This window comes from Lutra lutra, chromosome 3 (genome assembly GCF_902655055.1).
Source record: "Lutra lutra chromosome 3, mLutLut1.2, whole genome shotgun sequence".
Classification (NCBI taxonomy): domain Eukaryota; kingdom Metazoa; phylum Chordata; class Mammalia; order Carnivora; family Mustelidae; genus Lutra; species Lutra lutra.
The window spans coordinates 4,917,296-4,943,036 of NC_062280.1; the positions used below are offsets into that span (position 1 = coordinate 4,917,296).

Here is a 25,741-nt window from a genome sequence, read left to right on the forward strand (position 1 = left end):
CATTTAAATTGATTTTCCAGCAGGTTATTAACTGCTCATTTCACAAACAGGTCTCTAATCTGGCCAGCAAGCTCAAAATGGGTACTTCTGGTGAATCAGAGTTTGGATATGACAAATAAAATAAGTGGTTAAATCAAAACAACTTTTGGTGACCCTAACAACAATTTGAATTGCATACCATATTCATAAAGGTTGTTTGCATAATCTACTTCTAGGATGGACAGGACTTTATTTAAACATAAATCTTCTTGCAATAAAAATGAATGTTAGACAATTCCATAGCCTTCTCTAGACAAAAACAATTTCCCAGGTCATTGTTCTATGCCTTTTAACTTTCATTTTTAAATCCTTTAATAATCTTTATTAATCCATTACAACAAATTCTCTATAACAATCCTAAATTGTTAAGCATTAAACTACTACTATTTTTGAAAAAAGCATCAGGGAGGAGGCTATTGTACACTACGAGTGCAAATGTGCAAATGGTGCAGCTGTTGTGGGAAATAATTTGGCAATTCCTTGGAACGTTAAACCTAATTATCACATGCCTCAGTACTTTCACTCTTTGGTATACACCTGAAATAATTGAAAATAGGGACTCAAACAGACACTTGCATACCATGTTCATCACACATTAGCCTCAAAGGTCAAAAGGTGTAAACAATCCCATTGTTCATCAAATGAATAGATAAACACAATGTAGCATCTATGTACAGATAGAATAGTATTCAGCTATACTAGAGCAATGAAGCTCTGATATATGTTACAAGATGGATGAACCTTTGATAACACTACGACAAGTGAAATAAGCCAGACACAAAAGGACAAATATTACATGATTCCACTTACAAGAAATATCTAGAATATCTAGGCAAGTTCAGAGAGCACAAAGCAGATTAGAATTTTTCAGTGGGGAGTTATTGTTAATTGATAGTTTCTGTTTAGGGTGATGGGAATGTTTTTGAAATAGAAAATGGTGATGGCTGCACAATTTTGTGAATGTAATTAATGCCACTGATTGTACACCGAACAATGGCTAAAATAGCCAATTTTATGTTACACAAATGCATCAATGGAGGCTATGTGCAATAAATAATTAGTATGAGTCCCTGCACTATATTTTTATTTATGGATCCTAGAGTGCACTTTTAAAAAATCAATAGAACCATGGGGCACCTGGGTGGCTCAGTGGGTTAAAGCCTCTGCCTTCGGCTCAGGTCATGATCTCAGGGTCCTGGGATGGAGCCCCGCATCGGGCTCTCTGCTCAGCGGGAAGCCTGCTTCCTCCTCTCTCTCTCTCTGCCTGCCTCTCTGCCTGCTTGTGATCTCTCTCTGTCAAATAAATAAATAAAATCTTTAAAAAAAAAATCAATAGAACCATAGAGTTGGTTCATACATACTCTCCTGCAGGCTAATCCCACAAATCCCTCTCTGCTATGTGCACGAGTTGCTGGTTGCCCTTCTTACCAATCTTTCCATCTCCTCAAGGTATCTTTTCCCTCTATAGTGCATCTGTCCTCATTGCATTTAATTCTAACCACTTCCATTTGAACAGGACATGTTAAATTGTTAGCCAATAATAAGTGGTAATTATTGAAGATGCCTTTGGACTTAATGAACACTCTCCTTATGATCTCTATTACGGATGATGAAGAAGGGAAGGGGTAGACAGCTGCAAGACAGACTTTGAGTGCCAGGTCCAGACTACACAGTGTTACAGTGTACATGGTGAGGAGGGACGAGGGAGGGACAGATGTCACAATGACTATGAGGTTTCTGGCTTACAGATTTGAATTGAAATAGTAAATTCTCGAAAATTTACTTTGATCTGTGTCGTAGGTTTGCATGTATGTGTGGAGGAGGTAAATTTGGATTTGGATTTTTAAGTTGCAGGTGTTTTTAATGAAATTTGGTGGGGGGGGCACCTGGGTGGCTCTGTTGTTAAGCGTTTGCCTTTGGCTTAAGTCAGGATCCCATGGTCCTAGGATAGAGACCCACATCGGGCTCCCTGCTCAGTGAGGAATCTGCTTCTCCCTCCGCCTGCTGCTCCCCCTGCTTGTGCTCCCTTCCTCTGTCAAATAATTAAATAAAACCTTCTTAAAAAGAGAAATTTTGAGAGATATCTAATGACCATGTTGTGTGGGCAATTATGTTTGAAACTCAAAGAATTTTCTACTGGAGACATAAATAAAAAGCCATTAGCATATAGATCACAAAGTCATCAGTATAGATGATACAGCTTAGGGGGAAATTTTAGAATAAGATATGGAGGTGAAACCAAAAAAAAAAAAAAAAAAGAGAGGAAAGAACAGTTGAGAATCGCCAATCTTCCACTGAAGATCTTTAATATTTAACGCCTGGATGATGAGGATGAGCCAGCCAAAGAGGCAGAGAAGTCGCTACTGGAGCTGTAGAAGGAAACTTGGCCTGGAAACCCATGGAAACTGAAGGAACAGAGGGTTTTCAAATACTAAGAGGTCGGTGGAGTCACCTCCTTGTAAGCCCTCAAACTGAGACTGAAAAATGTGCTCTGTTTCATAACCCGTATATCACTGGTAACTCTACAGAGAGCTGTTTACGTGGCACGACGAGGTAGAAAGCCAAGTTGAAGTAGGTTGAACGTGACTAGGAAGGGAAGTGACTGAGTTAGAGAGTATCAACACTATTGAACAAGGAGAGAAAAAGGACTGGTACCTGGAGGTGGAAAGAGATATTGGTGGTTGTTTTTAACCCGTGTCCTTCATCTTTAGAATACAAATCTAACTATACCTTTTTTTTACAGACTTAATGATTTACTTGAGAGCGAGAGAGAGAGAACGCACGCAGGGAGAGGGAGAAGAGAGAGAATCAAGCAGACTCCCCGATGAGCATGGAGCCTGACGTGGGGTTCGTTCTAGACTCCGGGATCATGACCTGAGCCGAAAGCAAGATTCAGCTGCTTAACCAACTGAGCCACCCAGGGGCCCCCAAATTGATCTATGCTTATATTTTCTTTTCTGTCTAAACAACAAATCTCTCCTTCCTTTCAAGGCTAAACACTTGCCCAGCCCTTCTACCTTTTCCAGGACATATAGCATTTATTAAGTATTACTACAGGCTGATTTATTACAAACAAAACACTTTAAGATCTGTTGCAATTCTTCCACATGATTTTGTATTAATTTCTCATTCATGGAGAAATTATTCCTTTCTTCTTTTTTCTCTTTTGAGAACTTACTCCTTTTCTATCTAACACAGCTGAATCATTTTTTTTAAAGATGTTTTGTCTATTATTCCATTTACAAATGGCTTTTCTTGGGTGATAACTGTAAATACATATTTCAGAATTTCATGTGTTTCGGTTTCACTAATGCTAAAAGTTGTACAAAAGTACTTAAAATTAATGTTACCATCTATTAAAGGTATTTGTTGATTTCAAAATGTTTAGGTTCATGTACTGTTGAAAAAAATATCAGAACTACAGCAAATGTTAGAAAGATTATTTCAGTAGTATTCTTATTTCTACTAGTGATTGTTAATAATGAAAAGATTAATCATTGGGTAGTTTGAATAGACAAGTCCTCATCTTGCTCTTTTTCAGGTAAATTACAATGTTCTATAGAAAAGATGACTTTTTAAATACATTTTTAATGTCTTAGTTATCACATATCATATATTAACATGAAACAAGAAAACTAATTTATATGAATTAATACTAGTCTTATGGTTATGAACAGTAAATGGATGCACAGGTTATAAAACATTTTTTTTGCATATTTCTTCATTAAGAAATTTCTCTTCTCTTAATAGAAATGATATAAAACAAATATGACATTTAACCATTTAACATTAAGTTAATTCTAATAAGCTATTTAGATTGTTTTGAATACGTATGGTGGTAAACATAATTAACATCTTTAAGAATAGTAGAATAAAATGAAAGACATTTTTCAATATATAGTGAAGTTATAAAATTAATATAATACAAGTTCTGAAATAGTGATTTTAATTTGGGCAGTTGCTCAAAAGTAAGTGATGTGAAGAGTAGCTAACAGTCGCTGAGTACTTAGGTTTCACTAGATACTTTATCTCATTGTTTATCTACTTTGTTTAAGCTTCTTAATGAGGTATTATTATTACCCCTGTACGCTGACAGCAATGAAGCTTGGAGCAGTGGACATCACTGATAAGAAGCAGAGGAGACATCTGGACTCAGATCGGACTTCACAGCTTGGCTGTTATCTGCAATTGCTTTAGTATCATTCACAGGCAAAGCTGATAGAGGGTTTCTTCTTAGAATTACTCTTTTTCCTGAGAATAAAGAATTAGGAAAGTGTGTGTGTGTGTGTGTGTGTGTGTGTGTGTTATGTGTGTGTGTATTACAGCCCTTAATCGATGCTAAGTTTGGGGATATATTTCATTAAAAAGCAAAAAACACAAAATCAAATGTCAAACTAACAGCTCAAACTGTGGAGAACATGAATATAGTTCTTAGTCCAAAAGAGTTATATCAAGTTATGTGAAAATAAAATTCACATACGGTTACCTATTTTTATAGAAGATAATTTTACATTATCATGTGATACTTAATCTTGAATTTTGAAAATACATTTGGAGTAAATAAAATGAAAATTAAAAATATATTGATACGTATAAGCTTAATTTAATAATTATGTTTAATAAGGGACAGCACAAGCTTGCCTGATAGAAGTCTGAATGTTATTCCGTAAGCAAAGTGAAGGTAAACAGATGAATCAATTCAAAGCATATACAGTGAAGTTACTATATTTTACCAAAAGAATATTATAAGTTGCTATCGTTAGTTATTGGGTATAACCATAAAGGAAATAATTTAGTAATTTTTGTTGTTGATGTGAACGGTGTGAACAGACTGACCAAAGGGCTGCATTATTTTATTCAAAGTGTAACAACTAGCTAAGAAGGTGTTCCCTGAGAGCTGACAGACATCTGTAGGAGACTCATCTTTTAGAAATATTTTGATATAAGTTAACGTTATTGCCAGTACTGTGAAGTAAGAAATGAAGGTATCAGTTCTCAAATGAAGATCAGAATTCTAAAAAATGTTAAATTTCACTGCAGCATGCTATTTACGATTACTGATAAAAATCTGTAAAACTTTTAAGCAAGAGATCAAACATTTATTGTTTAATAATCATTCAGAACAATAACATTTTATTTATGTAGTTATTTTATTGAAAAAATAAGTATTTCTTTTTCTTACTTTGATCACTATCTAGCAGCTCCATTTTAGTAAGTGCTGCTATATATATTCCCAATAGATGGTTTGTGGTTAAGAAGAGTCATTCTTGGGGCACCTGGGTGGCTCAGTGTTAGGTGGTTGCTTTCGGCTAGGGTCAGGATCCCAGGGTCCTGGGATGGGGCCCCACAACAGGGCCCCCTGCTCAGTGGGAGGCCTGCTGTTCTCACTCCACCCCCCCCCACTTGTGTTCCCTCTCCAGCTGTGTCTCTGTTAAATAAATAAAATCTTAAAAAAAAAAAAAAAGTCATTCTTTTTCTTAGCTCTGATATTTGTGATTTTTTTAACCAACTATTTTTTATAACAAATGAGTCTTTAAAATGTAATTACCAATAAATGGGGGCTATCAGAGAACAGCTATAATCGAAGCTGACACAAAGATTATTTGTTTCAGAAATCTTACATAAGTGTGGCACTCTCTCCAAGTTATGGAAAGCTACATTTAAAGATATTTTCATGAACTATAGATGATGTGGAACATGTTTCCAAGAACTATAATCAACCCAATGAAAGCAGATTTAAAAATATCTAACATCAAATTGGTTATATACTTACATATAGTTGCCATAAGAAAAAGAAAAAATATTGGTAATAGGTTAACTACTAAGTAGAATGATAGACACTTGAAGTGGAGGGGAGTGGCTTTTTTTTTTTTTTTTTTTTTTTTTTTGAAAAGAAAGCTAGGGATCCAAATACAATATCAGGAAAGAAAAAATGAGTTAAAAGTGTTTAAGTAAGTGGAAGGCTCTTGGTTTCTATTGATAAAGTTGACAGCATTGAACTAATCTACTAGAGAATAATTTGCTTTTATACCTTTATGATTTACACCCAAAAGACTATGAATCTTTTCAATCTCAACTCTACGAACTCAACAATGCTCTAATCAAAATGGAGGGTGTGTACCCAGAATTTTAGACTAGAGCTCACTTCATAATAGAAGAATGTGTCAGCAGATGCCTTGGAGCCTCCTGAGTTGACCACCTTGAGTGACTACTAGTCTTTTGAGCAAGTTCTCTGAGAATCCTGTGTCTAATGGGCCATTGTTTTGTGGTGAAAATTTCAGGAATGACAGAACTATTCCACTAGGATAGCTCTAAGAGAATCAGTTTCAACACAGAAAACTGTGTTGTGTTTAAGGGCTATATGCAAGCTGCAGTGAAAGAGAAGACCTTTCCTCTCTCCAGCTCCGAGAAGCCCTCGGCATGTGTCCCATAATGCCTCCACATGACGAGATGCTCGGTAAACAGTGAAGAGAGACTTGCTGAGTTTAATTATATAAGTTGTTTCAGGAACTGAGAGCTTATTCAGCACAACTAAATATGAAGGCTGTTTTCTCCTTTTAAAAAATTATAACAATTTATGCCTGAAAAGGATAAATTCTCTGAAGACAGTTTTCTTTATACAGCAGATTTAAAATGTTTATAAAGGCAGTCTGATCTAGACCCGAGTTGTTCAGATATGGAAATCCTTTATGTTTATTTCCCTTTCTGCTTCCCTTACAGTTTTTATAACTCTTTCTCCTGGTGACTATTCTCAGAAAATAATTCAAATATGTCTTTAAAAGAATACCATTTTTATTGCTATATATTTTACCAAGATTATCTAGGGAATATGTGAGAATATAACTTCTAAATTGGCAAGAATGTCTACATGCTACTCCCAGACTTATTAAATAGGTCACCCATTTTTAAATGTCGAATCTCTCTGGTCTTTGCTTCTAGAGCAGAGGTCAGCAATTTTTTTTCTGTAAGGTGCCAGATAATAAATACTTTAGAACCACGGACTGCAAAGCATAATCAACGACATTACATAGGTACTTATATGACAAGACAGAAACCAAATTTCCACAATATTTTATTGATGACATTCAAAATGTAATAAAAATTGAGTACAGCTTTGTGTAACACAGATCTACTCTTGAGAAAATCTAATTGTTTGGGAAGAATTGCTTAATTGTGGTCCAAACTGAGTGGTCCCTACCATCAAAATGAACTGTAAATGTTCTTTTGTAATGTGATTTCATTTGAATATACTTTTTCACCCAGGCATGTGATACCGAATGCTGGTATAAACACATGAACACACGGTTTTAATTGAGTATATTTATCTCTCAGAAGGAATTTACAGAATTCTATTAGATCATCTTGATATTTGCCTTTTAGCTTGTCTTTAAATTGTAGATTAATGACTTCCAGTTGAAGGTCAGGTGAAAACTCTTCAATTGCAAAGTAAAATGCATTTTGAAAAATGCAACTTTCCCTTGCCCTTGCATCGAGGCTTGAAAAGTGCTGTGGGACTATAGTTTGAGCTCTGAAAATATATCTGCTACAAATTTCTGTGAAAATGGGAGATCTCACTTCTTGATTTAACTTTGTAGCAAGAGTGGCTACAGCAGCTTGACATTCCTTGTGATTCAAACATCAGTGTTCTCAAAATTACTTTGTAGCAGTGTGAGTGTAATACATGGATGCTGTTTGCTTGCAATTTTAGATTGAATTTATTAAGAAATATTATCAAATCTGCAGCAAATATGTATTTCTGAAGCCAACTCGACATAAATCACAGTGGCTGAAGGTTAAACTTGGCCATGAGGCTGTACATTTCAGACCCCTGTTCTAAAGGCTACCAAAGGCAATGGTTTGCATTGTTCCACTATAAATATTTATTGTTTTTTATTTGTCTTGAGCAAGATGTAGAGAACCCTTATAGTGGCCATTCTTTCATGAATTTCTTGAACAATCATTTGCTGAGGGCTTACCATGTTATTTGGAGCCTACTAGGTGTCAGGGAACTAAAAACACGGTCGTACTGGAGACACGGGAGCCAGCATTCCCATATAATACAGTTCGTGTTGAAAAGAAATATGCAAATGTACTATAGGAGCAAAGTGAAGAAAGCCAATTAATTGTGATTTATCAGATTTATCAGACTGTACTTTGAATCAGATGGGAAAGAAGAAGATATTAGGTCCTAGTCATAAAGCACCTGTAGTAATTTCCTAAGGAGAGAAGTCAAGAAAGGGAACTCCAGGCAAAGAGACCAGTCTGTATACAGAGGGCTGGAGGCATGAGAAGACGCCAGAGCATGAGAGCCAGTGGAAGCCAACTGGAAGGAGAGGAAGAGGGCAGACGTGGCTGGAGAGGCAAGAGAGGTCACCGAGGTGGCCTGGGGAGCCAGGGCTCACAAGCTTCAAAATGCAAACAAATCATCTGGACAACCTGGACAAAGTGAGATTTCCCATCCAGTTGGTGGGGCTTCCACTCTGCATTTCTAACAAGATCCCAGGCGGCGGTGATACTGCGGCTGGAGGAGGGCCAAGCGTGAACAGCAAGACTCCATGCAACACTGAGGTTTGAGCCCTCCCCCCTCTGCTGGTGAATCCAGTGCTGTCGATCTTGCGCAGGGAAGTGACACAGTCAAACTCTGGCATTTCAAAGACAAAGCTGTAGCTAGAAGGGGTATGGGACACATGTAGGAAGAGAAGCTTGTTCAAGAGAGGAATCCTGAGAGCCCACGGTAAGATGTGATAATGATGACACACATTGTAAAAACATTCAACAGGTAAATGTGCAAATTATGTGGAATGGCTTGATAAAAATAGTGAAGTAGCAATAGCAGTGTTCCCTGAGAAATATTCATCAGGCAGCCATAATAAAATTTGGCCTTACTCCATCCCAACCCCTCTATTCTCCAGTGGAAAAGCAAAAGCAGGATTTGATTCCCTCAGCGCTAAAAAAGAGTACTTAGTAACAGGACTCATTCCAACAGGATATATACAAGAAAAATATTTTGGCATATAATAGCTAACCTCCACTCTGCTGAAAGTGATGTCAGAGGAACTTAGACTCTGCCAAAGTAGGAGTTTTATTTTAAGGTTTCAGAAAAAAAAATTCAGATGGTAAATTACTTGGATCTTCTTAAGAATGGGACAGGCATTTCTCCTTTTGGAGTGGCTTAGTTCTGCCAAAGAACAGTGTGGTTTTTACTGTCCTTTTACATACAGCGCATATACTTCACTGTATGACTTCTAGTAGTGACCAAAAGGCAGTGAGAGCTTGTTTATGAAATTAACTGTATGCATCTGCTTGGTCCGAAGACTAATTTAGTGCAGAATAATGAGATCAGAAGATTACTCTTATGGAATGAATATGCATATAAACACTACATATAAATAAAAATATCCTTTATTTTATATACCCTTTAAAAGAACACTAACAGGTATTAGTAAATAGAGCTATATGCTTGCCTTACTGAATGTGATTTAATCATTTACAAACACAGGAAAACGTAACAGAATGGCAAAAATGTAACGTGAGGGTATAAGAATCAGATTGGAATCCAGAAATGAACTTAAGGAATGCGTCTGATTTTAGGATGTTTATGTAACAACAAGGCACACGGATTGCGCTCTGAGCTTTAGAACAACAATGCAGTAGATAAAGCTATTTAATTGTTTTTCTATGTGAATGTCAAAACAACTTCTCCTTTACACCAAATGGGAGAAAAGTGAAAAAGGCACCTTATAGCTTCACAGTAAAATTACTTGAAAGGAGAAAATGACTTTTCATCCCTTGGCAAGTTGCGTAGCTCATTCTTGATGTGTTAATGGCGGCGGCCTCACAGCGCTTCTGAAGTAGAGATTTGTCCGTTCGTGTGTTTACCGAGGCAACATTTGTGACATTTGGCGGGACTTTATTTCACATTTAGCTATCCTATGCTGAACTTCAGATAGGATGAGTTAATCTGATTTTCTCTTACTTGTTTTGATAAATACATTTACATTTTTTTCTAGAGTCAAAAACCGAGGTGATTTCTCCAGGTTACAAAACACTTACATTGAGTGACTCATGGGAAGTCAACAGCACTTCTTAAATCTTTGAAGTTTAGAAACATGACCTACTGTGTGCGCACAGAATTGGCTTCCCAGGGTAGTCTACAGTGACGGGCGAACGTGTGGTAAATCCACATGATCATTATTAGGACGTATTATATATGGAGAGGAGACATATATATATGCTGTTAGAAACTGGTAGTTTAAAATTGACCTTTCTCCCGTGGCACTAATTTTCTACTACACCACTACAAGGGAATCTTTAATGAAAGGTTTCCAAATCTCTATCAACTGCTGTTCCCAACTAAATCTTCTCTTAAAATCAATATTCTTGTTTATAAACTAGCTCTCTGAGTTATTACAAATCATGATGATGTTTTGAACAAGCTAATGGTCAAAAGAATGTTAATCGATTTTCCTGCTTGGGAAAAAACGGTGCGGATAGCTGCCTTTTATTCAATATTGAGTCGGTTCATTTGTAGACTGATTTAATTTTGATTCGGGAGGAATATGAGAAGTAAGAAAATGTTTGAATTTTCGACTCACTCCTTTCTGTTGTGACATCTTGTTATTTCCTTCCATCATCTCCAGGAGTTTGCCAACTGGCACTGACAGGAGCGTAAAACTACTGCAAATTGTTACTTCAGCGGTACCTGCCTGCCAAGGTCTGATCAGCGGTGCCTCTCGTGCACCTTCCACTCTTTCCTAACTGACATCGGAGCCCACGGTGCTGCTGGGTAATGCCTCTCACCCTGCGGCACGGAGTGGAATCACCTGACTTCCCCCCACTTTAAGACAAACATGCACGAATGCCATCATTATGAAAATGAATGTCTAGTCTGCAGATCGGAGGGGTTGTGGGGAACCGTAGGGGCAAGCACTCGTACTCTTCTCTGTGACTTCGTTTGCACTGATTCATCCATCTCTCCGTCTCAGCAGTTACCAGCTGCATCCCCTTTCCCTAACCTGAGAATGCAGAGAAGCTGTCCCTAGTGAAGACATTCTAATGGGGCTCTGCGGGTCACCTGACAAAAGCTGGCCGAAGTGATAGATGCTGTATTCTTCCTTCTGTGGAGCTGGATGCTCTCCACCATTGCTGGGTCAAATTAGGACTCCTGAGAATAGTATCTGGATCCCCTACACAGTTCTGAAATGCCATGATCTTCTGAATGGATAAGATCAGCAAGTATTTCAAATTTATGTAGTCAACCTCGGAGAACTAGACTGAACACATAAAACTTTTCAGATGACAGAAAACATGAATAAGCAGGTAGAAAATGGGTTTCTTGGCTGACATATGGCAAATGAAGTTTAAACACGTAAGGACAGGACAGTAATTCATACTGATTGTAAAACTAAAAGGAAACATAAATATATTCTTCCAGTATTTCAAATTTTGTCATCACAAGTCATGGGTGCCTTCTTATTCCCCATAACCCATCCTCTGCCCAACAAGCACATCCCTTCTGAAGACTAGATATTAGTCACTCTAGCACTATTTTGTTTCTTGCATAGTGGTGACCTTTCAGTTTTTTTTAATCCATAATATAACCAGGATTAAGTCTTCCCCATTAGTTGGTAGGGTCTTCTATTCTCTCAAAAGCTGTTATGACCAAACTTCTCACAGAAGAGGCATTAATTAATTAGGAAAGCATACCATGAAAGAGCCATTCCTGTTTATTGTCCCAAACATCACCTTATGAAATTATTTACTACAGAAATATATTTTTGAAGTTTTCTCATTTGGAAGGGAACATGTTTAGAAACTAGTGTGTCTCTAGGGTTTAAGAAATTACCTTCTTTGTCTTAGTTCTAACTGAGTATTATCTTAAAGTAGAAGTCAGGTCTTAAAATACATGCAGCAGAGAGGAGATAAATAAGTAAAACAGATAAAACTGTTATTCAGGTATTATATAAAGAAAGTCCACTTACGCAGTAGGAAGAAAAATCATTCACCACAACTTCAACTCAAAGGGTATAACTTGTAATTTTAAAAAAAATAAATGTTATAGAATTATAAATGTTCTTGTATTATAACCAATATTATATTATATTGAATGTTTCATTTAGACATCGTTCTAAAGGATTAATTTTTAAATTCACCAAGAATATCCTTATACTTGCAGTATGCCATTAGTTAAGTTCAGACAAAAATAAAATGTTTTAGAGAAAGTTTAATAAAATTTTTGTTTTAGAAAATACCAATAAACATAGACATACCTACTAAAAATCCAGATGGAAAAGGAAAAATTCAGTCTATTATTCAGATATTTGAGAAAGAAGCAAACACAAAAGGTAAGGTATTTGTAGAGCACTTTCTGAAACATTTTTATCTTCATTCATTACGTCTAGTTGGATACTGCTTTATGCATAAAATAAGTCCTTAATGTGCTGTACTAATTAATTAGGTGATGGGGAAAAAGTACAATCTGAATAATTTACCATTTCTTTTCTATGGAAATGTTCTCATTGTGAATACATCTGCCAAGTCTATATGACAGGTTGGGTAACAGAGAAAATCCTATAAATTATTCAAGTATCTCAAATACATTCAATTATTTGTATGATGATACTATATGATATATTTCAGAAAAAAGTCAGCAGGATTTGTATGAGAACAAAGGTGACAACTAAAACTGCCAGGCAGGTCTCCTTTCATAGCTTGATGCACTCTAGATATTGTCATGCTAAATGCATTTGAGATAAAGGAAAAGATACACTTGCAACTAGAAGGAAGGGAAACTAATTACCACTTATTCGATTATTTGGTGTTTCTTATGACCTTGATATCTTCTCTTCAGTCATATTAAGGAAACTGAGGCTCGGAGAGGCTGTGTAAATTCTCCAGGGTCGTAAGAACCACGTTAGTTGGACCTAATATGTGCCCTCCTCCATTATGGGGGGCTGTCTCCCAACTACACAGAAGCACTCGCTTTGGCTGCTTTAAAAGAATGCCTCCTCTTCTCACTTGGGCAATTCACTCATTCATTTTTTTCTTGGTATTTATGGATTTATTTTTATAAGTAAAGGAGTAATTCTTGCTTTGGGTTTTTGAATTTTGTTGTTCTGCTACATAATTTAGAACTACTGTTTTTAGGGATATGTTATGTCAGCAAAGCATTCTGACTCTGAGAGCTATAACGCTAGTGCACGAATGAGGTTATTGTCACCAACTCTTCCCCTCCACCAAGGGATGAGTCTGCGGCTCCTCCCTCAGTCTGGAGAGACTCTAGGGCACAAAATGGCCTCCCGATGGCCTCGGACCATTTCCAGATGATCCTCTATCAGCAAGGAGGAAGAAAAATTTACCGGACCTTATTGTTCATCAAGGTACAATTTTGTAAGTGCTTACAGAAAGACACATGTTGGCTAACAATAGAGCAAATTACACAGAGTTCATTAACTATCACAAGCCACCTAATTCACAGCTGTTATCTCTGTGAGTTCTGGAAGGTGTTGGAATGCTTCCCCTTCTGTCTTTAAGTGCCGCCGCTCCTGCCTTCTCTCCTACCTCTTTCTTTCCTGAATCCAAAATATAGAAAGTTATTCATTTGTGGAACCCTTGAGAAATCAATAGAGCAGTTTTTGTTGGTTTAAACTAGGTTAGATTAGATGAGATTAGAAGTCCTTCTCTTTATTTTGGAGAAATCGGTGACTTGCTGCCATGGAACAGGTATTCGGGACAAATGTTGAAGCGTGTGCTAAGGCATGACAAGAGCAGAGCCGACTATGTCTGAAGTAAAAAAAAAAAAAATGGGGCAGCAGTTCAACTCTATAACTTTAACTTTATTTTACATTAATTGAAAAGCTCAAGCCTTTAAAAATCTGTAATCTGCTAGTTTGAGAAATCGGGGGCATTTTGAGTAATAATCTCTTTATATTTGTATATTATTCTTTCTCCTGAAGCAACTTAGCAAAAATCTTTAAAACTATAAGAAAAGTTGCCCAACACAACTACATCCATCGAATCTTAATTTTAATGATGATATCATATGTACATGCTCTTTGCCAACCCATTACTCTAGAGTTTTGAGATACATAGGCCGGGACTACTTTGTAGTATTTCTTAGTGCAAAGTTGCACAATTCTACTTCGCAGAACATTGGTATGATCCACATTTGCAAACTCGATTTCCCACTGCAACTTTAGATTTCAGATCACTGTCATTTTCAGTCGTTTCTACAAGGTCAGTCTTTCACTGATTAAACTTAAGTCCAAATAAATTGCATCCGTCACATTTTTTAAATTTAGTATTTCAAATAAAGCCTATTTTCAAAAGGCTAAACATTTTATTTTACTCAATGACTATACATATATTTTTCACTTTTTCCAGATCTCTTAATTTTAAAAATACCTAAGAACTGACCTATGAAGTAGCAACCCAGCATTAGCATAAGATAATGATATTTTTGGTTTTTACTTAGATTACTGACAAATATTCTAAATCACTTTAACCTTCAAATTTACTTTTACTATCCTCTACTATAAATATGCCCAAATTAGTTTTCCTTTGTAAGTCCTTGCACAGATATTATATTCTGACAAAAGAAAGGGTATGCTAAAAATGAATACTTGAATTTACAAGTGGAAAATTAACTTCAGAACAAGTTAACTGTTGCCGCCTTATCTCAAGAAGAAAGTAGACAAACAGCATATATTTTAATTCTTGAGAAACTCTTTCAATAAGAAAGAAAGTGCTGGGTAGTCAACATTAGTAAGGCTGCAGTATTTTGAATTTTCCAGAAGCTCATCAGGTACAATATGTTAATTTTTTCTAATGGTGTAATGAAGTCTGAAGCTTTCAGGGAGGTGTGGCTTTGATAATGGGCTTAAAACAACATTAAGGGGACCCTGATTCCAGGTTCCTTAGCAGCTTCCAAATGCTAAAGGAGAAGGCACTTTCTTCCTAGGAGGTTGCTGCTCACAGAAAATGTGTTTCCACCCCAAGTGCTGCAGCAGCACATTCTGGCATCCCCCAGGAGTAGTGGGACTCTCTGGTGTGTGTGTGGCACAGATGGTGCAGCCCCATTAATTTGTGTATCTGATATACCTGATATATGTATGTGTATATTGTGTATCTGATATACCTGATATATATATGGCATATATCTGATATGCCATTGTATACCTTTCGGTAGCCACGTATTTCCTCTGGGACATTCCTGGGTGCCTCTCGTGTGTGTTGAGCGCAGAGTGATCTTAACTTGTGCTGGCCTGGGGCTCCTAAATTAGGTATTTTGGCTCTGGTGCCAGTTTATATTTCTGAGTATCTCAGTAGGCCAGACTGCGTGAACTGCTAGGACTCCAGCAGTCCTCCTGCAGGCTTGGGAATTAGCTCTGCGAGAGCTCTCCAGTTGTGGAGTCTGGGATTTTGTTTTTTTTTTTTTTAGTCTACAAATTCTCTCTTTTGGATATCTCTAATCATCTTGAAAATATAACCCAGTGGTGGATTTATAAGGGGAAAAAGTGAAATATCTTGACACTTTTTACCAAGCTGTTATTTTATATAAATAGTATTATCCTCAGAGCAATGTTTTCTGGTCATAGGGAGTCCTTGGGCTATTCAAGGAAAAAGGACACTTTTAGAAGGAAATATTTTAATACTTTAGCTCTTCTCACCCTGAAAAATCCCCCATTTGTGGGATAAGAACTTGAAAACCTCATATCTGTTCTTACATTTCAATTTTAAGATGCATCCTGATTTTTAAAATGTTATAATATAAAACTACTGTAGCATAGAATTAAGGAAATACGATTTTATGATCAAGGATTTTCCCATTTTGTCCCGAACTGCACCATCTGAGCATCTGAGGGCTTGGCCTGAATGTGCACACCCCCAGGAAGGTGGTCCTTTTCAGTATGCAGACAGAAGCAGCTGGAAAGACAGGGGCACACCATACTGAAAAATCTATACTACGCCCATAATAAAACAGTCCTTTAATTTTAGTTGTGTAATTATTTCACATACCAAGAGTCATTAATTTTTTAGACATTTCTTTTAGTCATATGTTTCCAAAGCTCTTCTAAAAAATGCACTAATATTAAAGTATTACATCTGATGCTAACATAGGTCATTTGGCCTAACTGAACTGAAACTGCATGAATTTTGGTAAGTATGCAACAGATACAAAATGTCTATACTTGACTTAGACTGTGTTGCATTATGATTTGTAATCTTAAAAGTAAAGTTGTCATTTGATACTGTTATTTTCAATTATTATTGTATTATATATAATAATAATCTTAATTTATCCAAGGAAAGGAGAAATTAAAAATTCCTACAATTTTTTTCTTTCAAGATTGAGGGTATAAAAGAAAAATTTAAATTCAATAAACATAAAATTAGGAACTTAGATTTTTCCCCAAATTTTATGTTATGCCATTCTTTCCTGGGCTCCTTCCATTTTTGTTTGTTTGTTTGTTTTTAAATAATACAACTCCACAATTTTAAGTTCATACCAAAATTTTAAAGTTTTCACATATTTCAAAAGGTATTTTTCATTCTTTCAAAATACACAGGAATCTACTAATTAAACTCAACATTTCATGACCTATTAATTCAGCAGTTATTATAATCCATCTTTAATTGGATTAGCTACAATTACAATTAAATGGCTCTCTGAATCATAAAAGGTTAAATACAAGTCATTTTCCATTTAAAGACTAAAATGTGAGCTGATCATGGTAAGAAAGTAAAGATAAAGTACTTCATCCTAAGCTTAATTACTAAGCCTTTTCCTCTATTTTCATGAAGCCAACTTCCTTATCTTCTGCTTTTTTTTATGGTACATAAAACCTTTCAAACAACATACTGTCCAAATACATGGTATCTTCAACAATTTTTTAATAATTTATAACTCTCATAATATAACCACCACTTACCTATATATCAATGTGGAATAAAATAATCCTGTCCCTATATTCAATAGGTTATAGTTTACTTAAATCAAGTGTAATAGTTATAACACTGACGGGAGGGGACAGAAAGATTAAAGACTTTTGTGGCCAATTCAGTCCTTGTGCGTTTTCTTTTTTCTTCTCTTTCTCCTGCCCTGCCCCCTTTTCTTTCTTCTCTACTTACTTCTCTCTCACCACTGCCCACACACGTATACATTTATTATGTCATTTTTTAACACCAAGTTTTTAAAGTCAATATTTTTCACCTATTTTCATTAGAAGCCAGCCATTCAAAGGTGAACAATTAACTTTAGATTTATCAAAAGAACATTATGCTCATTATACTTTCATCAAAAAGATAATAACGTTACTGTTTTGAATCACTAAGTTCAAATAATTTAGACGCAAAGCCCTAGATTTCCTATTGAGGCACTTTGAAATTAACTACATCACTTGAGAAAATTTTCAAAGGAGAATAAAAAGGAAAGAAAAAGATGCATAGAAGAAATGACAGAATGTATTGCTACAGCATGATATTTACTTCAATTCCATAAATAGTTAAGGAGAAAGCAGACGTCAGAAGTCCCTTCTTAACAGAAGTATATATCAGTCCCTAATCATGTACTGTACAATGTAGTAGCTCATCAGGAACACAGAGTATGACATTTTGTGTTCTGTTGGTGTTCACCAGAGGGAGAGGAGGAGAGATGGCATCTGATCAAGTTACAGAGCAAAGGATTCATGATAGCAGGGTCCCCAAGGGGGTATGAAATATGAAAATGATGTAAATATCAGGCCAAGAGGAAGGACAATCACAAACAAAGTCCTGTAGTCAGGGATGTCCCAGGAACGATACCTAGTCCCACTGGACTGGAATGTTGGCTATAAAGAAGGGGGTCATGAAATGAAATTCTGGAGAAAAGGGTTGAAGTTACACTATCGAGAGACTCAAATGCCAGTGTGTAGAGTCCGAAATCAACAATGAATTTTCAGTGAGGAAATGACATAATTAGGGCTGTGTTTTCGGTCAATTCGTAGAGTAGCATCAGAGTGAAGGGAGTCTGGGAGTAGAGAGAGGTGGTGTAGAGTGGTTGTTATTGCCTGAGCAAGACCCGTAGGGGAGAGGGTGCCAAGCTGTTCTTAGGAGGAAATAATTCTGAATGAGTCACTAAAAGAAAGGCCTCAATTACATGCTTATAACCGAGTCTGATGGGTAACATATTTTTGGAAACACTAGCATTTAACATTAGAAGCTGAATTATCTTACAAGTATCACAATATTTTGGGTGATGCACTTATGTCTGTGATGTAGAAAACTCCTTGTTTGAAAGAAGTAAGGCAAGAGGAAAGGCAGGGACATGCTACTATGTGGTAATAAGACCTGTGTTTTCTACTATGTGCTTAAAACCCGTGATAGACCTGTTGATAGATAATACCTGAGCCAGCACAAGTGGTTAAGGGATAATACTCTCCCTTCTCCTTACTCAGAAAGTATGGACGATGCTTAACAACAGTGGTCCTCAGACTTCAGCGGGCAGAAGGATGACCCTGAGGGCTTGTTGAAGGCAGACTGCTGAGATCCATCCCCACAGTTTCTGATACGGGCATCAGAATTTACATTTCTAATAATTTCTAATAATATTTCTAATAATAATGCTGGTGTTTCATTACAAAGATCATACCAGTGTTAAAAAAGGCAACTTATGGGAAATTAAAACACCTGGACATTTGCTAGAAAGCCCTTCCTTCTAATAGAGAACATCAGAAAACTGTGCTGTCTTGCTGAAATAGCATTCCTGAGGTTGAAAACAAAACAATGAAGACAGTTTCTATTCATGATTTAATTTTTACCAGCAAATTGAAGAGCTTAGTCCTGAATCTAAAATAGTGTAAACTTTTAGAGAAAGTATACATGATGTTTTAGTAATTGAGAAATGGCTACTAAGCATATTCTAATTTTTAGGAAATTATATCAAAAAAACAATTTAAGAAGAAATTGCTATTATAGTCCCCCTGAGGGTTCCATGGCCAGAAAATTTAAAGGAGGTAGAAAATAAAAATTTAAAATCTGATAATACAATCACAAATGATACTGATGAGGAAAATAAAGAATCAGTATCTAAGGAAACCAGAGTGGTTGCTCAGGGCTCTCTTTCTGATGAGCTCCCATTTAGATGAGATGTGTATAAAATATGAAGGGGAGAACATATAGCCAAAGATGAATATAAAAGAGAAGGAACAATTTTGAGAATGAGACCAAGAAGCTAAAACATCAGATATTTCTTACCTGTGCTAAGTACACTAAAGAGTTTTCTCTCAACTGTGCATAAAATACGTGTATATATGAGATAAATACAAGATCAGACTAAAAATATTTTTAAAATGATGGATACAATCACTGCTTAGGAAAAATGATAAACTGTTAAGTGTGACAAAATGGTGGTTTGCTTCAATTTCCCTCCACTGGGAAAATTATCTTCACATTAGGAATGATAGCATCATAAAGAGGTAATTGAAACACACAATAAAAGCAAAGATTATGAGAGCATTTAGCCTCTTTAAGTGAATGTTCAAGTCCAGATTCGGATGAATTTCATTTGAATGGTTGTGAAACAAATCGCTCTGAGTCATCACTAGGAAATGATGGTAAATGGAGGAAATCCCCTAAGATTAGAGTGGAGCAAATAATCCAATTTTCAAAAACGGGCAGAAGTCAAAGTATGGAATTCACAGAGTTTTCACATAATTACTAAAGCTAAAAAAATTTGTAAACTGTTGTCATACTATTAGTTGGGAACTTCTAGTGAGTGGAGAACATGCAAATGGGATAAATGAATGAATAAACACGTAAATAAACAACACCAAGAATGCACTTAGACTAAGGCACGCCGAAACAACTTTGTATTTCATGGGATTTCTATGAGACTCTAAGACACATAAAAGAAATTTCATGATGGCCATGTAGCTATGATGGAGAATGGACAACCAACGCTAGACCATTTCGGTGAATGTGTTGCTGCAGAAGAGCTCTCCTTAGAGACTCGAATTACGAATCAGAAGAATGGACTTAGAGAGCAGAGCCCTTAGCTCTGCTCCATTCAGTTAAACTGCGTTCTATCAATTCCTTTGCTGAAAACTAAGTGGTGTCCTTATCAAATATGTAGTTGACTCAAAGCTAGGGAAACTACTATCTTTGACACCAGAAATAGGATATAAATCAGTCTCAATGGCTAAAGAGATGAGGCAAAACCAACATAATGAAATTTAACTGGGATACACGGAAAATCCTAGATTTGTGTTGGGATAGCAATTATGTGTGTTGAAGATGGAAGATCTTAACAGCAATGTGGGTGACAATGACTTCAGAGCTTTAATCAACTACGAAGTTACTGAGACAACATATGTTGAAGGGCTTTATGATGCCTGGCAGATAGCAGGCACTCACTAAATAGTTGTTTTTTGTTGAATCTCACTGCGAGGCAACCACATGATTTGGCCACTGAAGCTGTCAGTTGAATTGCAGGAGTGAGGGGTCCACACGGAGGGAGAGATCTTCTCGTGCATCCTGGACTGGTCAAATCATTCACAGAGCATTTTGCACAATTGGGAATTCCTCATTAAAAGATGTAAACTGATAAAATAAGTAACATTTTAGAAGGGGTGGCTGAAGTGTTATATTAGGAAAACAGAATGTGGGAGTGAAGGGTGGGCGAGGTTAACAGGAGAAGAAAATGACTAGGATAAGCACCATATTAATATTTAAAGTGTTTCCACGTGGAAGAGACAAAGTTTTCAATATTCAAATTTTACAGGAAAAGCTGAGGGCAAGGTAAAAAGAGAAAAATATTTCAGTTCAAAACAAGAAAGACTGTAATGATTTCAATTTTCCAACAAGGAAAAATACTATGTAAAGAGGTAATGACATTCCACAAGTTTCTGCCAGAGGCTGGGCAGTGGGGAAGGTGTAGAGGGGATTTCTAAATTGATTTCGGAATCTGGTCTTAATGGCTCCCATGGTTCCTACCAAATCAATTCAAGAAATACTTACTGAACATTTATTATGTGGAAGGCAACCTCCCACTTTTGCAAGTATACAAAAGTGAATGGGATAAAGACTATGCTAAGCATATCTGTGATCCTGTAATAGAGCTGAGGTGTGTTACTTCATTAATTTTAAGGCAATAATACTTAGAGATAAGTGACTTTAAAACCACACAGTGCTCTGAAAGTAGAGAAGGGGAAGTGGTGTAGAAATATTTCACTGAACTCGGCCCCAAGGATATGCAAGATTTTTATAAGCTATAATTGGTGAGCGAAAGAGGTAGTAAAATAATTTAAAGTAAATGGAAAATTATAGTAAAGATATCAACCTGAGAGAGAAGCTAAAGAGAAAGTTGTTTAGTTTGGATAAAGCATGATGGTAAAAGGGAAAGAATGAAAGATAAGGCCAGACAGGGTCTTGAGACCTATGTCCTATCTTCCAGAGGCAGGAAGAATGCACTACCATGTTGGAGTATGGAATTATCATGACTGGAACTGGCGTATGTGGACAAGTTGAATACAACAAGTGCATTTGGAATAAAGGTGTCCAAAATAGAGGCAACTAAAGACATATGTGTTTATCAAATATCATCTCTATTCTAAGGCACTAAGTAAGGTCCTTTACATGAAGACATCTCACTAAATCCCCAAAAGCTTGTATGAGCAAATATAACTGAAAGAGTGGTACAGAATCGAGTGTAGGTTATCGCGCTATGAGAATAGGAACCGGAAGCACAGTTGTCACGTCAGGCGATGCTGTCTTCTCAGGAAACATAAACAAGCAATTCATTACGACATTTGCGAAACACCCTCTTTGGCGAGTCAAAAGGGAAAAGAAAGGGATTCATATATGTTCTCACTATATCTAGTATCAAAATATTATATTTAGAATCTTATATGAGAATGTATGTATGCAAATTTAAATGTTAAACATTATCTAAATGTTGGGTAGCATGAGTTGGTTGTAGATAGATTGAAAACTTGGGCTTTCCTAGAAACAATGAACTTAATCTGACATAGAGAGCTCACTTAGAATGTGCTACTTCTCAGGGAGCCAAATAAGGCAACCTTTGGTTTAAAATCATATATACTTTACAATACTGAAGACAGCACCTTTGTATTTTTTTTATTCTAAAGCCAAGTTTACATTAATTTGTATCACAAAGATAATGGCTCCCTGCTATTAATGAGGCAAAATTTCTGTCTGAATATTGACAAATAATAAAAGTAACAATTAGTAAATACTTCGAAGAGAATCTATTTAAAGTTCTGTTGTGAACCACAAATGATTGATAACTAAAAAAAAAAAAAAAATCCACAGTCTGGAGTGCAAGAACTAATTAATATATAGTTTATCTGGTGTGCATCTGAGACCCAGTGGCCTTTTGAAATGCACACTTATACCTACAGACTGAAACAGTTATCATTTATTAGAAGCCCGTACTGACAAAACACAGTGGGCTATTTCATATTCATAAAACTATGGCTGAGAAAATGGAACAAGATTCCAACCAACAAATTCCCTATCAGATGTTAACCTATGATTATTATTATTATTTTGTTACCTATTATTTAGGACAACTGTACATGAAGACCTCCGAGAAGGGCACAAACTAGTCACTGACAGCTGCTCATCTGTGGCCCATTAGACAATTTCAGTGTTTTTCATTATTTGACCACATTCAAAAATTAGGTTTTGAATAAAAACCTAGGTCTCCAGCTTCCCAAGAAAAATCAGAGCTAGCAGGGGCGCCTGGGTGGCTCAGTGGGTTAAGCATCCGCCTTCAGCTCAGGTCATGATCCCAGGGTCCTGCTCAGAGTGCGGGGGGCGGGGGCTGCTTTTCCCTGACCCTCTGCCTGCTGCTCCCCCCGCTTGTTTGGTTTCTCTCTCTCTGTCAAATAAATACATAAAATCTTTAAAAAAAAGTCCAAGCTAGCTAGCATGTATGGGCACAAATTCATACAGAGCAACTGTTAGAGAAATTAACTTAAGACTCATTTGGACAAGGCATGGTCTCTAGTTCAGGTGAGCTTTCCTAATCTCTTCCACTTTTTGCCTTTTTTAAAAAACACCTATAGTATTCACTTACTTGCCTGATCTATTTCTCAAATACTGTTTTTTTTCTCTTACATTAGCGGCAAGTTGGGCATTTGAAAGCTGCTCAAATTCCATCTGAAGGTGTGGTCTAGTACTCAGCATTATAGCAGTTTTTTACACATCAGAAGACTTCTGGTGTATGTGGCTACTACATTCACTTTGGTTTATTTTGTTCCTATTAAAGAGTGCAAAAAGTAACAAAAATTTAGACTTTTATTAATAAGTGTACTTATATGTTTATTTATGCAAACTCACATGAGAAAATTAAAGTCATCAGTGAATAACTACACTTTGCTGTATTTTCTGTGAACGTCAACGACAAAATTTGTCTAATTTACATTTATTGCAAATATGGTATTTGCTCATTTTTTTAATATCACGGGTGGCTAGACATTCACATAATAAATATGCTTTTACCTTGCATCAGTTGAACTTCAAGAAAAACTAATTACATTCATCATTTCCTGATTTATTTCTTCTTGTAATTTAAGTATCTCCATGACAATGACAATTTTTTGCTAATTTCTGAGTAGTAAGTGCATTTTCCTGTCATATTCTCTGCATTTTTCAAAACTTTTGTTTGAAGGATGTAAAAAACATCTATAGTCTCTTCTTTTTTTTTAAGATTTTATTTATTTGACAGAGAGAGAGAGAGAGAGAGATCACAAGTAGGCAGAGAGGCAGGCAGAGAGAGAGGAGGAAGCAGGCTCCCTGCTTAGCAGAGAGCCCGATGTGGGACTCTATCCCAAGACCCTGAGATCATGACCCGAGCTGGAAGGCAGAGGCTTTAACCCACTGAGCCACCCAGGTGCCCCTATAGTCTCTTCTTAGTGATATTTTCTTAATAGTCACCCTTAATTTAGAATGAATGATCATACGTGCATTACAAGTGTTTACTTCTCTTGAGTTCTTCATAATATCCTGTTCTTAGTTGAGCCGGTCTGAATTCCATTTAAACATTTATTAGCTATGTGTTTATATAAGCAGTTACATTAAAAAATAACACTGCCTGACTTACTAGGTTATTTTGAAACTTCAACTGATATAAAAACCCAAAATTATAAACACTGGGTTATTTGGTATGAAAAACATATAATTCCTGTATGTTTTAAATTTCTGTTCCAATATACTGTGGAAAATGAAGAAAACAGATTCAAGGCTTGTACTCCTTCCCAGACTGTCGCCATCATCATCACTCTCCTCATTTTCTGATTTCATTTGTTGAATATCACTTGGGAAAGCTTCCCCTCCTTTTTCTTTATTTTGTTTTAATTTTTTAAAGATTTCCTTATTTGTTTTAGAGAAAGAGCGTGCGTGCGCCTGCCCATGTGACAGCGGGACTGCAGAGGGAGAGGGACAGCAAACTTAAGCAGACTCCCTGCTGAGCAGGGAGCCAGACCTGGGGCTTCATCTCACAACCCTGAGATCACAACCTGAGCCGAAATCGAGAGTCAGAAGCCTGACTGACTGAGCCACCCAGGAGCCCCAACCCTCCTTTTTTAAAAAAATACATCTTAAGAAAGATTAGCATAAAAAAAGAAAGATTAGCAGGAAAAATTAATTTTTCCTAATTGTCAAAAGTGAAAGATAATAAGATAATGGTATATATATAATGGAGAATAAGTAAGTAGATTTATTTTAAAAAATTGACTCTACACATGTCCATCTTTCCATTCCCACTCCATTTCGCTTCCTCCGAGGACCCCACTGTCTTTGTTCACTAGCTGTGGACCAGAGACAGAGGCCACTCAGCTGTTGCTTACCCATCCCGCAGCAAGCAATAGCTGTACTGGACTGTTTCCCATACTCCTTTATTCTGATTCTGTCCTCTGTTGTGTACACAACCGTTAGATGGTTAAATCCACGTGTACACGCATGCGTATTCCAAGGCTGGTTTCACACTTGGAGTTTCATTCCAGAGTGAGAGAAAGTGAATGACGGCAGGTTAAACAGGTTCTTTAAATGTAATGAGGTCAAATGCAGAAATGCTTTGATTTCATTCAGTTTTTATGTTACCTATTCAAAGAGAAAATAGTGCTTTGTACATGTTGGAAATAGGTGGTTTAACATGTATGGTTTCTCTACTAAATACCATATTCACTTGTGGGTTATTTCCAACTTGAATTTGTGAAGTCTTACACTCTTCTGGTGTAAGGATTAAGTAATTAAAGGCCAAAGAATGCCTAATTTAAGATTTAGAAATTTCCTGGAATTTTCAAAAAAATACAAATTTTAATGAGTTAAAGCAATAACATACATAAATCATCATTACGAGTTGACATACTTGAAACAAACGGATACAATTTTCTGGACTATTTTCCTTTTCTCTAAGAAAAATTGGAAAACATTTTTTAAAATATTTTATTTATTTATTTGAAGGGGGAGGGGCAAAGGGAAAGGGAGAGAGAGTCTTAAGCAAGACCCCACACTAAACCTAGAGCACAACCCCCAGGGTCTATCTCAGGACCCTGAGATCACGAACTGAGTGGAAATCATGAGTTGAACACTTCCAGGCACCCTGGAAAAACATTTTTAACAGAACAAAACTCATTTTCTAAGGATGTAAAAGTATATGTTAAATAGTACTAGGCATAGTACATAGAATATTAAATTATTT

General features: G+C 36.4%; 1 protein-coding gene and 1 long non-coding RNA gene across 2 annotated transcripts in view; one reads left to right on the forward strand and one right to left on the reverse strand.

The window, feature by feature from the left end:
- The window catches only part of TMEFF2 (transmembrane protein with EGF like and two follistatin like domains 2), a 229,683-nt gene that overhangs the window by 152,501 nt on the left and 51,441 nt on the right, over positions 1–25,741 (reverse strand). The gene's annotated exons all lie outside the window — the stretch shown is intronic.
- Positions 1,368–12,277, forward strand: LOC125094937 (uncharacterized). The gene is made up of 3 exons (XR_007125742.1): positions 1,368–1,802; positions 7,303–8,818; positions 10,680–12,277. It is a non-coding gene; the product is annotated as an uncharacterized LOC125094937 (long non-coding RNA).